The sequence below is a fragment of the Mesoplodon bidens genome (genome assembly GCF_964165515.1).
Source record: "Mesoplodon bidens genome assembly, chromosome: 2".
Taxonomy (NCBI): Eukaryota; Metazoa; Chordata; class Mammalia; order Artiodactyla; family Ziphiidae; genus Mesoplodon; species Mesoplodon bidens.
Window position 1 is genome coordinate 161161755 of NC_138177.1, and position 10611 is coordinate 161172365.

The window sequence follows — 10611 nt, forward strand, 5'->3', positions numbered from 1 at the left end:
ACTGCCTAGGTGCAAATTCTGGCTCTGCCACACATTAACCTCCCTGTGCCTTAGTTTCTGCATCTGTAAAATGGGACTAGTAATAATACCTATACCTTCTAGAGTTATGCGACACAGTAAATGAAAAGATAATCTAAGTAAAGTGCTTACAGCAGTGGCTGTCTTATAAAAAGCCCCTGAGAGATGTTAGCTATTATTAGAGTAATAATAGTAACCACTATTATTAATTATGCAGGCCACTTTAAAACACTACTTTAACTGAGTAGGAAATGTAAACATTTTAGAATTTTATTACCACACATTTTCTTGTAGCCTAAAGAATGCTTACTTATACAAAAGTGGACCCAGAAAAAATGTGACTGGTTCCCATATTTGTATACTCAGAGAGAGTGATCATTTAAAAACCACAGTGTACCTGAGGATAGCAAACCCCTAACTAGTCAATTAATTAGTTACTCTAACTAGTTATTGTAGACCTCACCCTAAGGAAGAGTTATTCTTTGTTTCCAACTGAAGTATAGTTGATTTACAATGCTGTGTTAGTTTCTGCTGTACAGCAAAGTGATTCAGTTATACATACACATATATTCATTCTTTTTTAGATTCTTTTCTCATATAGGTTATCACACAATATTGAGTAGAGTTCCCTGTGCTATACACTAGGTCCTTGTTGGTTATCTATCTTATATATAGTAGTGTGTGTGTGTTTATCCCAAGCTTCTGATTTATCCCTCCCCCCCTCCACATTGCCCCTTTGGTAACCATAAGTTTGTTTTGGATATCTTTAAGTCTGTTTCTGTTTTGTAAATAAGTTCATTTGTTTCTTTTTTAAAAAAATTAGATTCCACATATGAGTGATATCATATATTTGTCTTTGTCTGTCTGACCTTCTTCACTTACTATGATAATCTATGTCCATCCATGTAGCTGCAAATGGCATTATTTCATTCTTTTTTATGGCTGAGTAATATTCCATTGTATATATGTACCACATCTTCTTTATCCATTCCTCTGTCGATGGACATTTAGGTTGCTTCCATGTCTTGGCTACTTTAATTAGTGCTGCAATGAACACTGGGGTGCATGTATCCTTTTGGATCATGTTTTTCTCTGGGAGTGGGACTGCTGGATCATATGGTAGTTCTATTTTTAGTTTTTTAAGGAACCTCCATACTGTTCTCCATAGTAGTTGTACCAATTTACATTCTCACCAACAGTGTGGAAGAGTTATTCTTTAGAAACAGTTTTTGTCATTTTCCCATTTCAAATGTTACCTCATTAATTATGCTCTATGAACCAGGGTGTTTGTTAGGTTTTTTTTCAGCTTCATTTAGATACAACTGACAAATAAAATTGTAAGATATTTAAAGTATACATTGTGGTATACATATATATTGTGAAAGGATTCCTCCCATCTAGTTAATTAATACATCCACCACCTTAGATATTTATCTTTTTTTGTTGTTGTTGTTTGGTGAGAACATTTAAGTTCTACTCCCTCAGCAAATTTCAATTATACAATACAGTGTTATCAACTATAGTCACCATGTTATACATTAGATTCTCAGACCTTGTTCATCTTAGAGTTGAAAGTTTGTACCTTTTTACCAACCTCACCCTACTCCCTCTATCCTCCAGTCCCTGACAACTACTTTCCTACTCTCTGCTTCTATGAATTGGACTTTCATTTTTCAGATTTCACATATAAGTGATAACATGCAGTATCTGTGTTTCTCTGTCTGGCTTAATTCACTTAGCATAATAAACCCTCCAGGTCCATCCATGTTGTCACAAATGACAGGATTTCTTTTTTCTCATGGCTGAATATTATTCCAGTATATATACAATCATATTATATATATATATTAATAATATATATATCACATCTTATTCATCCATTAACAGACAGTTAGGTTGTTGTGTTATTCAAAACTTAGGTTGTTTTTAAAATGTTATCACAGAGGAGGTTTCATAAGAATGAGATGTGTATAAGATTTGCAATCTCAAAGTTTCAAGTTTTAATGTTTAGGCTTAGAACACTATTCTAATTTACATATTAAGGTCTTAGATGAAATGATGGCCTGGTTTGGTTTGCAGAAGTGTCTTCTGATGATAAAAAATATATTGTAGATTTTGGAATAAAGTTTCCCCCAAATATTCTGAAATTGTAAGAACCTTGTGTTGCTCCTTATCCAACAATGCCAGTGAGATAGAGGGACCTGAAGCCTAAACAAAGGTGTTTGTTATACCCTCGACGGTTCAGATGCTGCTGAGAGTCCAGGACTCAAAGCAGTGCAGATTTACTGAAGGGTTAGAAAAACAATTGAAAGAAAGCAACTTCATCCTTGATTCAGTAGTTAGGTTTACACTGTTCTGAACTTCATACAGCTATACGTATTTTCTCTTCCTTGCTCCGGACGCGTAGGCTCAGTGGCCATGGCTCACGGGCCCAGCCGCTCCGCGGCATGTGGGATCTTCCCAGACCGGGGCACAAACCCGTGTCTCCTGCATAGGCAGGCGGACTCTCAATCACTGCGCCACCAGGGAAGCCCCTCTTCCTTTTTTTTAAGAAAAAATCTTTTAATTCTATTTTCATGAGGTCAGATATTCAAACTGAAATGTGAAATGTATTCATTCAGTATCTATTTATTGACCTATTTATTGAGCATCTGCTCTATGCCAGGCTATCCCTGGCCCTGGGAATACAAAGATGATGACATGTCAAAGATCAGTGCTCTAGAACAACTCAATGTCTATCAGCAGAGAGAGAGAGTCAGAGAAAGAGAGAGAAAGAAAATACTCCTAGTAGAAGTAAACTATAAAACCAAGGAAGCAAATGACTTTGCCTGGGAGTGTCCACAAAAGTTTCCAAAAGGCAGAACCGTCGAGTCTTGAAGGATGAGTAAAAGTTCATACATGAAAAAGAGGACAAAGGGCATTCTCAACAGAAGCACCAAGGGCAAAGGCACAGACAGGTATTAAACAGCACGACCTCTTCAAAAAAAGTGTGCTATGACTAGAGACTCAGGGTCTGTGGAGGGACAGGGGAAGATGAACGGAGAACAGTATGTAGGTGCCAGATCCTGAAGCCCCTCCATTTTTGTAGGTTTGGGGCACTTTTGAAGGATTTTAAAAAGAGTGACATGGTTATAGGTCCACCAATGACTAGCTATGTGACTTAGTCAAGTTGCTTAATTCTAAGCATCAGTTTCCTTTTTGTAAAGTGGGGATATTGACTGTTAAGAGGCTCTAAGGAAGTCTGTTAAGAGGATTACATAAGATAATAGCCAAGATAAATAAGATTAACAGCAATAAGAAATAAATTAAGACAAACAGCAATAAGCACATGAAAATATGTTTAGCATCAGTAGTCATTAGGGAAATGCAAGTAAAAATCATAATGAGATACGACTTCACACCCGCTAGGATGACTACAACACACACACACACACACACACACGAAAATAACAAGTGTTGGTCACGATGTCGAGAAATCAGAACCTTCATGTACTGCTGGTTGGAATGTAAAATGGTACACCCATTTTGGAAAACAGTCTGGCAGTTCCTAAATGATTAAACACAGAGTTACCAAAGGACTCTGCAATTCTACTCCTAGGTATATGTCCAAGAGAAATGAAAATATGTCTCCATTGAAACTTGTATACAAATGTTTATAGCAGCATTATTAATAATAGTGAAAGAGTGGAAACAACCCAAATGTCCATCAACATTTGGGAAAATGGATAAACAAAATGTGGTAGATCTATACAATGGAAAGTTATTCAGCCATAAAAAGGAAAGAACTGATTACCTGCTACAACATGGATGAACCTTAAAAACCTCAAGCTAAGTGAAAGAAGCAAGTCACTAAAGACCATATATTTTACGATTTCATTTATATGAAATATCCAGAATCGGCAGATGAGACAGACAGAGAGTAGGTTAGTAGTTGTCGGGGGTTAGGGAGATGCAGGAATGGGGAGTGACTATTAATGGATATGGGGTTTCTTTATGCAGTGGTGAAAATGTTCTGTAATTAGAGGGTAGTGACGGTTGCACAACTTTGTGAATACACTAAAAAACACTGAATTGTACACTTTCAAAGGATGAATTTTATGGTATATAAGTTATATCTTTTTTTTTTTTTTTTTTTTCTTTTTGTGGTATGCGGGCCTCTCACTGTTGTGGCCTCTCCCGTTGCGGAGCACAGGCTCCGGACGCGCAGGCCCAGCGGCCACGGCTCACGGGCCCAGCCGCTCCGCGGCATATGGGATCCTCCCAGACCGGGGCACGAACCCGTATCCCCTGCATCGGCAGGCGGACTCTCAACCACTGCGCCACCAGGGAGGCCCTAAGTTATATCTTAATAAAACTAAATAGCTAATATTTGAATTTTACTAGGCACAGTACTAAGCATTTTACACTCATTATCTTATTTCAGTCCTCACAACAGCCTCATGAGGTAACTGCTGCTGTGATTCACATTGTATAGATCAAGAACTGGAGGCACAGAGAAATGAAAAGAAAATCTTCTCCAAGACTGCGCAATGAGCAGCTGAACAGAGATTGGAATTCAGGCTGACTGAACCCAAACCAGCACTCGTAAGTCTCGCACTTTTCTTCTGACCATAATGTATGCAAAATGCCTAGCACAATACCTAGCATGCAGTTAGGTCTCAATAAATATAAGGTATTATTGTTATGATGATCCAATTTGTATACCCAGAAGAAAACCGTAGACAGCATGGAAGAAGAGAAACAGTGGGAGAGGCAGGGCCAGCGAGATCATTTTAAAGGCTTGATGCAGTTGTCAAAGCAAGAAATGGAGAGGAACTAAATTAAGGCAGAGGACAGTGAATAACAGAAGTGATAACAGGAACCTTTGCAAGAAAATAGGAATTGTCCTATAAATTGGGATCAGTTACAACTTCATAATACTACAAAGCATTAACGTAACCTGCATTCATAATTGTACTCTTGAGTCACCAGGAAAGGTTTAAGTTATTCTCAAAATATGTGATTAAGGGGCTTCCCAGGTGGCGCAGTGGTTGAGAGTCCGCCTGCTGATGCAGGGGACACGGGTTCGTGCCCTGGTCCGGGAAGATCCCACATACCGCGGAGCGTCTGGGCCCATGAACCGTGGCCACTGAGCCTGCGTATCTGGAGCCTGTGCCCCGCAACGGGAGACACCACAACAGTGAGAGGCCCGCGCACCACAAACAAACAAACAAACAAAAAATGTGATTAAGTCACGGAAATGGGTAATATGTTTCAAATTTTCTTTTCAGTAGATTGACCTTATAAGTTGAAACAGCTAGTTGTACTAGTTCATGTAGACAGTCCAAATTCAATTTGAAACACTTAAAATACCTATAAGAGTTTAATATCTATAATAGTTCTAAGAATATTAAAGAATTAATGATTCCCATCAAGTTCAAAGATCTTTAAAGGTGGGTGAAAAAGACAATACATATTTTAGAAGCCATTAAGTGCAAAGGTCTTTGGAACAGAAGGAAAAGACATGAATTTCCACAAGCAGACGAAAGATTTAGGTAACGAGTGTAACTCCAATTAAGGTTGTGGGATAGAAGACCATCTTTATAAAGGCACATAGTTTTTTGTGTTTTTTTTTTTAAAGGAATTTTGCCTTTTTAAAAAATTTTATTTATTTATTTATGGCTGTGTTGTGTCTTCGTTTCTGTGCGAGGGCTTTCTCTAGTTGCGGCAAGTGGAGGCCACTCCTTATAGCGGTGCGCGGGCCTCTCACTATCGCGGCCTCTCTTGTTGCGGAGCACAGGCTCCAGACATGCAGGCTCAGTAATTGTGGCTCATGGGGCTAGCTGCTCCGCGGCATGTGGGATCTTCCCAGACCAGGGCTCGAACCCGTGTCCCCTGCATTGGCAGGCAGATTCTCAACCACTGCACCACCCGGGAAGCCCAAGGCACAGAGTTTTAAACTAAGAATTTAGTGTTTCCCATCAGGGTCACCAACACAAATCTCATTAGCCTTCTTAGCATAAATCTCTGGGCCATAAGGAACTTCAGCAAACTGGCATGGTAACTGTATGGATAAATATCTTTTAACACTGGAGAGATTTAGAATTAAGTATAAAAGTGTTTAAGAAAATCAAAACCATATTTGGTAAAGTCTCAATGAGAAGATGGTATTTAAAGACCAGGGCTTCCCTGGTGGCACAGTGGTTGAGAGTCTGCCTGCCGATGCAGGGGACACGGGTTCGTGCCCCGATCCGGGAAGATCCCACATGCCGCGGAGCGGCTGGGCCCGTGAGCCACGGCCGCTGAGCCTGCATGTCCGGAGCCTGCGTGTCCGGAGCCTGTGCTCCGCAACGGGAGAGGCCACAACAGTGAGAGGCCCGCATACCGCAAAAATAATAATAATAATAATAATAATAAATAAAAATAAAGACCAAAGGAGGTGAGAGAGAGTCATTTGGGCACCTGGAGGAAGGGTGTTCCAGGCAGATGGGACGGCAAGTGCAAAGGCTCTGAGGTGAAGCAGGCAAGGAGGATTGTAGGAACAGAAAGGAGGGCTGGGGAGAGCAATGAGAGATGGAGTCAGAAAGGAAGGACAGATTGTGAGGCAGGTAGGACATCATGGGACCAGTTCCTGTAGGACTCTGTAGACTACTTAGGGGCCTTTGGCTTTTGGTCTGAGTAAGATGGGGAGCCACTGAAGATGGGGAGCCACTGACCAATTCTGAGCAAAGAAGTGACAAAAACTTCCCTCAAGGGGATCAAAAAGCTTGCACCAAATCCTTTAAATATTATAAACATATAGTTAGGTCACTGAAAAGGTTGAGCCTCTTAGATGTAAATTCCATTTTATCTAGAAAATAAGATTTAAATGATATAGGATGAATCAAGTATTACCCTATTTTACAAACTTTGGGGCTCAAATCATCAACAGCAGAGCTGGTGATTTCAAGGCCATGAGATAAACTCTGGCAGAGGGCCGTCTTTCATGGGGTTGGAAATTTACATGACTTGGAAGAAGCCTAGGTCCTCATGATGCCTCTTTCTGACATTTTACAGCCAAACCCAAACATGCCCATTTATTTGGCCAAGGGTGGCGGGTTAGATTCTCACTTCCCATTTACTGCTTGTGTGGCCAGAGGGACTCCCAGGAATAAAGATATCTGATCCCCGGTTATCAGTGAAGGGCTCTTCTTGTTCCAGGGGTCTCACAAACCCAACCATACCTGAGGCTTGGGGAAGATTACAGAAGTTTGAGCCTTGGTTCTTCTGCTGAGGATTTGAGACTTGTTTCTGATAAAGATCAGTTAAGGTCTTTAGAGCACGGTAGCGATATGACTTGCTTACTGGAAGACTCTGGAGGTGACTTTAGGAGGAAATAAAGAGCAAGAACAGGAGGCAAGGGCGCTGGAAGGCTGCCACCGGTCACCTGGCTTAATGCTTAAATGCTTAATGCGTTTCCTCACCTAGAAAGTGGAAAAAGCATCAGCCTGACTGGGTGGTTGTTTTATGTGAAATAATTCATATAGGCGAAAGCACTCCATTTACTAAAGTTCTGCAAATATAAACGTTTATTAAGAACAGAAGTAATACTGACGTGTGTAGTTTAAAAGCCCAATAGGTGAGAATCTACCGCTTCCAAACACGTCTTGGACTAAACCTAACAAGATGTTATATGTCTACTATATCTCAATTTAAAAGGGAAAAAAGAAAAAGGGGAGGGGTAAAAACACGCCTTTGAACGATACAGAGCCTGGCTACTGACATAATCAATAATAAATAAGCGCATTTGAAGGGGAAGGGGCCAAACCGCTATTAACTTACAAAAGATGCCGTCTGCATAGGTAGGAGGTGCGTCTGTGTGGGTCCGTCATAAAACAATAATTATAGCACAATATTTGTTAGGTATAGTAAGTCTGCCTTGGGTTCTAAGCTCGGATCTGTCGCATCACGATATAAAACCAAAGGATGAAGGATGTACGGAGAAACTCGGACCACTGCCCAGGCAGCCACCTTCCCGAGGAAGCGCCCGGGGCCGAAGGGGTGAAGCCCCAGACCTCGGCCGCCCCATCCCGCGGGCCATCCATCACTCGCCGCGCAGCCCGAGCCCGGCCGGCCGCCGACCCTCCGGGAGTCCGCGGCGCCCGACGGCTCCAGACACGCCCGGCACCGGCCCCGCGCCGCCTTCCAGCCGCCGCCGCCAGGAGGCTCCGCGCACCTTCCCGCCTTTCCCCGCGCCGCGGCCGAGCCGGGCCGGGCGGCCGGGCGGGCGCGGGCGGCGACGGCGCGGCCATTGTCCCGCTGCCCCTCCCGGGCGCGCAGGCGGGCAGGGCCGGGCGGCTGGGCAGGCGGGGCGGCCGCGCAGTCCGGGAACCGGTGCGCCCCGCCGCCGCCCGCCTCTCCTCGCCGGCCGCCGTCCCGAGGCCGGGTCCTTTGCGCCGGCCGGCCGCGCCTCCTTTGTGACCGTCTCCAGACCCTCGGAGCCGGCGCACCGCCTCCACTGCGCCCGGGGCTGCAAATGGCGCCCGCTCGCCTCTGCGCCTCCTGCCGCTCTCCCGGCCCGGGGACGTCTGGGGGGCGCCGCACCCGGGCCGCATCCCGCCGCTGCCGCCGCCCGGGGCCAGAGCCCGCGGCGCCTTAACCCGCGCCCCCGCCCGCAGCAAGGCTCACGGGCCCGTCCCGGGCTGCCCCGACGCCCCGCCCGCCCTCCGCCCGCGCCGCGCGCAGCCACTTACCGCGGGCCGAGGCGCACCGGCGGGTCGCGTGCGCGGGCCGGGGTAAGATTCCCGGTTCTCGGCAGGGGAAATACCCCCTTTCGAAGCCGTTCCTTTGCGCCCTAAAACAAGTAGCCCCAACGTGAGAGAAACAAAAGGTATTTGCTGACGTGGGCGTTGGACAGAAACGCCCGAGGGCTGGGGACACAATTAAAGGGGCAACGCACAGATTTCAGGCACCAACCAGCAGCTTCGCCCACTCCCCTGCCCTTGCCTACACCCCCCTGCACCCTCCAGAGGCACTGGGGTGCCCGGATCCCCTAGCAGTTGACTACAGAGTCATTATTTAGTCAGGAGCTTAAATTTTAAATTGTACTTTACGTTGGGAAAAGGCGCCTCCGGAGGGCAGAAGGGCTGGATTTCTAGGATCTGGGGAATTTGGTTTAGGAAAGAGGGAGGGACTTAGGCGTGCCCACAATTACTGTGTAAGTACATGTGACATTATTGTACTTAAGTTTAGCAACGTCAAATGGAAGAGATCTGCACAGAATTTTTCCCTTTATTGAAGCACTCGTTTTAGTCGGGGATAACCTTTTCTAAATCTCTACAGGTCACAAGCATGTTCTTTGAAGAGGATAACCCAAGAAGCTGAGATAAGAGAAAATAACTCTTGGTTAAGTTCAGAGAAAATATAAAACTAGTAAGAATAGCAGGTTTTGTGTTTTCAAATACAAAACTTCATTGTATATCAAGCCTTTCTTCTGACATTTATGTGCCTAATATTTAGAGTTCTGACGTCAGGTTATATATTTGCTAAATCTTAAGTCACTGAATTTTCATTGTTACTACGGAAACAATTCTATAAACTAAATTAGTTTTCTAGTTCCTTATGTTGGGGTCAGGTACTGAAAAGTACTGTGATACAGTAAAACTGAAAAAAAGACTCAAATTTTCAAAACATTTAGTTTTTTATGGATTTCTCTCTTATGTCATACTCAATTATACTGGACAAAGTTTATTACTTTGGTTTGATCATAATTAGCTATGCGTTTTGAGGATCATACTCTCTACTAGAAGGATACAAAATATTCACAACTATCTCTTAATGTCACTTCTGTATTACTCTTGAGTTGTTTTCCTATTTAGTTGCATGTCCTCACATTCTGAACAGGTAATTGAAAACGTGTTTGAAAGCCACTTGGTATCAGGAGTGTTGGATGTACTCAAACTCTTTTGCTAGCATCCGCATTGAGAATTCTCCCAGAAAGACTTGGGCATTGTTATAGCAAAAGTGGTTTTTTTGTTTTGTTTTGTTTTTTTAGCCTTAATTAATTAAAACATGCAAAAGAATTCTACAAACTTGTTCCTCAAGAGAGCACATCAGATGGGTGATGAACTCTTTGTTTCAAGGAAGAAGTAATGGGAGTTTTTTTCCCTCAACTTCCCCCTCTAGCTTCTGAAACTCATTTATATATTTGGAGAATTCCTTACATTATGAGTAATTGGTAGGAGGTGGAATCTGCCTTCTGCAACAGAATCTGGAAATGCCAGTGACTTGCTTTCCCAGAATCCCTTGTGGCTAAGACAATGGCCAGGATCTATACTTTGATAATCAGATGCACCCACCAGGGACTTTGAAGAGGGAGCTGTAAGAAGCAGGAAACTCAAAGAATCTTTTCTGACAGTGGTGATAGTTGCAGCAAGATAGTATCTCCAGGTGCCACAGTGGCAGTGCCACTAGTGGCAGTATCCACTGTCCAGTGCCAGTGCTATCAGTGGTACCAGCTGCCATGGCTCTGCTGAGAGCAGTGTTGGTATCCTCACCAGACCAGTTCTGTGCTATGACTTGGCTATTGTTTCTAACTGGTTAGCATAGGCTCCAATCCCTGTGCTTTGCTCTTCC

The 10611-nt window shown here is 43.6% G+C and overlaps 1 protein-coding gene across 1 annotated transcript in view; it reads right to left on the reverse strand.

Annotated features, from left to right (window-relative positions):
• The window catches only part of ZBTB8A (zinc finger and BTB domain containing 8A), a 51468-nt gene extending 42467 nt beyond the window's left edge, over positions 1–9001 (reverse strand). Inside the window, exon 1 of the mRNA XM_081223930.1 lies at positions 8730–9001. The gene's annotated coding sequence lies outside the window, so the exon portion shown is untranslated. The remainder of the gene's footprint in view (positions 1–8729) is intronic.
• Between the last annotated feature and the right edge of the window lie 1610 nt (positions 9002–10611).